This window comes from Pinus tabuliformis, chromosome Q (genome assembly GCF_031772625.1).
Source record: "Pinus tabuliformis cultivar Carrire ecotype Pingquan chromosome Q, CPIR1, whole genome shotgun sequence".
Taxonomy (NCBI): Eukaryota; Viridiplantae; Streptophyta; class Pinopsida; order Pinales; family Pinaceae; genus Pinus; species Pinus tabuliformis.
In genome coordinates, this window is record NC_142296.1 from 1,170,633,305 (window position 1) to 1,170,639,628 (window position 6,324).

Genomic DNA, 6,324 nt, shown 5'->3' on the forward strand with positions numbered 1-6,324 from the left:
GTTTTGGAATCTGCACGATACGCTACCCTAGCAACGAGAAAGCACCTGAACCACAGGTTAGGGTTGCACGAAGGTTGATCGTACAGAGGTACCGAAGGGCGGAGTAAAGGGCTAGATAGACAAAGCCCTGGAACTCTACGACCTGCACGAAGGCAAGAATAGAAGTAATAAACCGACATCACAACCATCTCAGGGTGCGGAAACTTGGTTCCAGCATCCCCCCATATTGTTTCGGGTGAGACTTCGGTCTGTACTCCATGGGCTTATACCCAAAGGGCTAGTAGTGTAGGGATTTTTTTGGCTAATTAACACTGAACTTGGGTCAGGCCCCACAAAGCTAGCACATGGAAACCCAAACCAGTCACCAAATCATGGAAAAAAATTTCAATTAACCTATAAAAGAGGTTCATTCCCTATTCATCCTAGTCAAACAAACTCTATTGGGGATACACGTCCAAAGGAATTCTTTCTATATGTGAGGCATATGACATAGAAGCAATATGTCAAGTGTTACGAACATAAGAAGTCTAGTACAAAATATGGAAACAAAATTTGTGGCTTAAGATATCTTTTTTTATAGCCCTTGATGTAGAATAATCCTTTAATATGGGATAATATTCAAAATCACAATGACCAAGGGTCATCATGTTGCTCACTATGTTTATTACATCTAGAAAACCTAGAGCATCTATTTAATGGTTATGATTTCTCTATGGGTCTATGGACCAGGCTAGCAGAATTCCATGTTCTAATAGGGACCCCACTAATATTATCAACATTGTTGCTATTTGGTGCTCTTAGGCTTTCTCAAACTCCATTCTAGATCACATATGGACTCTCTCCGTCGATCTCCTTCTCTAGAAAATCTAGAAAGGGTGTAATACAATAATTTTCAAGAGATCTTTCATTCCCTTTGAATGCCTCCAAGACTATGTCCTCTATAACATTAAGGAATCTATTTTTTGTCTCTCTTCGTCTCCCAAGGACTAGAAGGGCTCTGGAAATAAAACTAAAATCCTTCAGTTTTGGTTTCCCTCCCCCCTCTCTTTTTCTCCCTCGCCTCGCATTGAACGGATTCTTTTATTGTGAGCCTATGGGTTATCAGGCTTAATCAAAATGTGAAATACCAAGCTTGACAAAAAATAAAAATAATATAATATAAATAAACAATTGTAGATAAAATAAAAATACATAATGAGATTGATAATAGAGTTTAACCATTGGGGGCTATATCTCGGGTCCACTTCCAATGGAGTGGCCACTTTGATTATGATGTAAAATGACTCAAATTACATTAATTCTGGAATCTCTAAACTTAGCTCTCTATTCTATAGCTTTGTGAAAAGCCTATAAGAACCCCTCACAAAAACTCTCCTTTCCAAATTGCCCAAAAATGGCACAAACTCTATCTATTATCACAAAACGGTGATAACCATGCTACAAAACCAAAGGGCTTGGTTTTTTTCTTAACACCATAACGTTTTTCTCCAACGGAGCATCTTTTTACGTATATAGGCATGGTGGTCCACAACCCTAGGGTCAAACCTATAAAGGTTGTGACCCCTCCATTATGACCATATAAAAATAGACCCCACGGTATATTACTGTTATAAACATCTATATATATAGATATATATAGATATATATATATATATATATATATATATATAAGCACTCTTAATACGCACTCGTGTAATATATATATATATATATATATATATATATATAAGCACTCTTAATACGCACTCGTGCACTCAAAGATCACAGAACACAGAATTCAAAGATCACAAAACACAAAATGCAGATGTTTTGAACTTAAAACTCAAAGAGAACTTCTTTCATATTATAGAAAAACTCGGAAATTTACAAGTGTCTTGAGCTGAGGCTCATGCTTCCTTATATAGGATGGACCCTCGGGGTGTTGCTCCAGCTTTGGAATCTTTCCCCTCCCCCAAGAGATTTTTCATATCACATAAAATCTTAATGATATGATACAAAGTGGAGATTCTTATTGGGGGAATCCACGAAAGCCATAATGCATGTACTAAAAGGTTATATACAGTAGATGTTTCTTCATGGAAGAAATCATATATGTACTAAAAGTTGATACATAGTGGATATTCCAATATCTTGAAACCCACGAAAGAAAAACTAAGTACAATGATTATTGACATAGAGGAGATTCCTTTTAGGGGAACCCTCGGAAGCCTAAAATAAAGTAAACTAGGTACAATGCCTATCAACACAAAGGAGATTCTTTTAAGGAGAACCCTCGAAAGCCTAAAATAAAATCTCTTTGAAGGTTTGGTCACTAGCATTTGGGGCTATGGTCAGAGTCATAGTCAGGATCATAGTCAGACTTGTATTCTTCAACATACTTGTCAAGACTTAACCCAGGAAGTTGTTGTAACCATGATGGTTCCCTTCTGAAGCTAGCTAAAAAAGCTAAGAAACACATGAATGGATCTAGCTTATCTGGGGGAATTCCGACTTCACCAAAATAGTCAATTTCAATAGTAAAATTATAACCTGTAGGAGAAGTACTATCATGGTTGATCTTCATGTTGGTTCCCTTATATAATAAATCGAATTCAAATATATCATATCTTTCTACTCCATCCTGCATGTCATTATACAAAATAGAAAGGGAAAACTCTTGACAGAGCCTGCCTTGATCTTCTTTTCTAGGAACAAATGAAACAAGTAGGAGATTCATCCAACTACTCCAATGGCGGAATGGAGGCATGATGTCTTCATAATACATGATGACTGAAACTCTTTCATAGGTTCGAGCATATTGAAGAATGCCATAATAATCTATCCATTTCAGATTAGGATCATAAATATAAACAAGTCTATGATATAGATATCTTACTATACCAAAATAAGCACGGTTATTGTTAATAGGTGCTAATGGAATATCATAATTGTGTCTTGTATCTAAGAGCCAAAACCATTTCTTAAGAATAATCTTCTGGATTTCCATGGGTAAAGACAAAACTTTTTCTAAAAGACAATCAACACAAAAAGAATAATGGAAGGAAGAGCATAATGTAACTTGGGATTTGTTCCGGGAGGATCATAAACATTCACCAAATTCAAATTTTTTAACTACATATTCTGTCTGTATAATTTCTCCTTCTCTGGTCATTAAATCTACAAGATAATTATCTTTACCGACTTTATATATGATATCAAAATCATATCCATCTAACCACAGAGCCCATCTTAAAACTATGGAATTACCTTGTTCTAGCAACCTTTTGTTTTGCAACATTCCTTTCATGTTCATGAGATCTGTCTTAACAATGAAGTGGACACTTTTAAGGAATAACCTGAATCTTTTTGTACCTTTCTTTACTGCTAGAATTTCTTTATGGGAAAAAGGATAATTTTTTTCAGCTTCTGAGAATGTTCCAGAGGAATATCCACATAATTTTTCCTTTTTGCTATGTTTTTGCAATAAGATTGTTGCCCAACAATAATCTGAGGCATCTTTTTCAAGAATGAATGGTAGGTCACTGTGGGGAAGAGCCAAAGGTGGTAGATGTTTGATTTTCTGCTTTATGTTTCTGATTGCTTTGGTCATCTGGTCATTCCAAATACTACCCTTTTTTAATACTTTTTGCAGAAGCTTTGTATCTGTGGCTTGCTATGGATAAAATAGGCTGATGTAATTCAAACATCCAAAAAATCTTTGCACAGTCTTAACATCTAGAAGATAGTCTGGAAAATTTGATAAAGAATTCAATACATGTGGTTGTAATTCTATTTTTACTTGAGATATGATTAAACCCAAGTACTCAATCCAGGTTTGTGCAATGATGAACTTATCTGGGGAGGCAGAGAGAACTAGACCATGCTTGAAAACAACCTGATAAAATTTCTCTAAGTGTTTCTTATGTTCACTAATATTATTGCTGAAGATTAACAAATTATCTATGTAGACAATAACAAATGAATAATCTTGGAAAATATATTCCATTCTCTTTTGGAATTATAATGGATTGTTCTTAAAACCAAATGGCATAACTATCTGTTGAAACTATCCTCCAGGTACCACGAATGTTGTTTTATATATATCCTCAGGATTGATGCCAATTTGCCAAAACCCACTTTTAATATCAAACTTATTGAACACATTTGCTTTGGTGATCTTTGATAAGGGCACAAGAGCTTCATTCAGAGCTTTGTAGTTGATAACTAACCTCTTTTTTCCACGTTTTTGTTCTGAGTGCTTGTTGACATAAAAAGTTGGACATGCCCAAGAACTCTTGCATGATTCTATCAGTTTTCTTTCTATCAAACTGTTAATTTCTTCTTTGCAAAGCTCTTGTTCGGATGGGCTCATGTGATTTGCTGATGCCTTTTGTGCTTTAATGAAGCCTTCTTTTTGGAATGGAAGTGAAATAAAATACTTTTCCCTGAACCAGAATGCATTAGGGTGTTTTGTTGTACAGTGATTTTTCAATTTGTTTACAATATTAGATAAAATGGCAAGGACATGGATTTCTGCATGTTTGACAATTTTTTAGATCTTAAAAAGATCTATTACTGCTTCATCAAAATTGCTTACCTCATCAGGTTTTACCCTGAGTGTGTATTTACTCTTAGCAGGGACTTGCACCTTGTCTCCTTGAATGCTGAAAATTATCAGATTCTTTTCAATGGTGATTGACATGAATTTCTTCATAAAATCCTGTCGAGGTAACATCTCAGCACCAATATCATAATTATGTAAGGTGACATATACTTCTTGTGAACCTAAGAGTATTGAGAAGTCTGGAGCAATATATGTGATTTTCATTATCTATTTGTTAACTTCTCTAAACTAGACTTGACTGGGTTTCCAATAGTAAGTAGGAATGGCCTTGAATTTGCAACAGCTTCTCATAGCTCCAGTATCAATCTGAGCATAAATAATATATTCTTTGTAGCCTAGCACTTTTATTTTTACAGGGATGACCATCCTATCATAAATACCACTGATGTCATGAAGGTTTTCATCACTGTATTGACTAGATGATAGTAATGGAGTTTGAGAGGAAAGGAAAGTAGAAGAAACAAACTATGAATTCAGACTATCAAGTTCTTGCATGTTGGCTTGAATCCATTGTGCAAGCTGCTTCATCTGGTTTCTATCTCTTTGGAGATCTTCTTCTACCCTTTTAATTTTATCCAATAATTTTTCTGCAATATTATCTGTGGATTCTTGTGATGCTTCTGGTGTTATATGCCAATCTAAAATCTCAAATTCTTCTCCATTAGTTATTTTGTGAGGAATAGAAGCTTGCAACTAGTCAATCTTTTCTTAGAGACATCTCCGAGGAATAATCAAGTTGGGATGAAGAGAGGCCTTTTGTCTCTGGATTTCTTCAATTTGATGTTGGAGATCATAAAATGAAAACATAAAACAATTAGACAGATATGTACATTTGTTGTTGTCACTATTACTGTCTGAAAGAGAAACCTTTTGGAATTTTTCATCAATGTCATAGCTATTATCTGAATCAGTACTATGTACAGAAAAACATTCAAAATCAAAATCAGTCTGGGAAACTATGTTCCAGTCAGCTCGGTCATAAGAGGATTTAAAAACTTGTGCAATATTTTTATGGATCCCTTTCTTTCCTTTGTTGGGAAATTTGTTAGCCCAACGACCATTCTGACCACAAATAAAGCATTTGGATTGCTTACCTAGTTTATACCTTTTCTTGAAAATAAATCTTGATCTTTCGTTTGTGGGAGGTTTTGACCGATATTTCTTTTTCTTAGAAGGAGGTCTCGACCTACAAGAACACTCATCACTTTGGTCTTTTTTGAGAACCCTTTCTAGATTGGTTCTTTAATATGTTTCAGTAAAGGATTCTAAGATGGTGGGACTGAAATGCAACTGCTTTTTAACATTCTTACGAGTTTTTTTGGCGGCACATTCATTTTTCAAAATGGTAAGAATTTTTTAGTGAAGTGCGGTTAGTGAAAATGTATCTATGGCAATGTGTTGTGCAGATAGTGACTGTTGAACTAATTCAAGTATTTTGCCTGGCATGGAGGCTATGTAGTGCCTGAGGTAAGCCACATTATGGTGATCGGGGATTTTATAATAAATATATTGCATTGTGTAATAGTATTCTGATAATAAATCTAAATTGCACAATCTTTGACTCATAAACATTTGGGCATAATGTTCACTATCAGAGGAAATAACTCCCAGAAATCCATGGGAGAGAGCCATCAAGATAGCTTCCAAAAGATCATCATTTTCAAAAATTTATGTTTCTCTTCATTCTTAAGCGTTTCCCACCATAGTCTAGCATTCCCTTT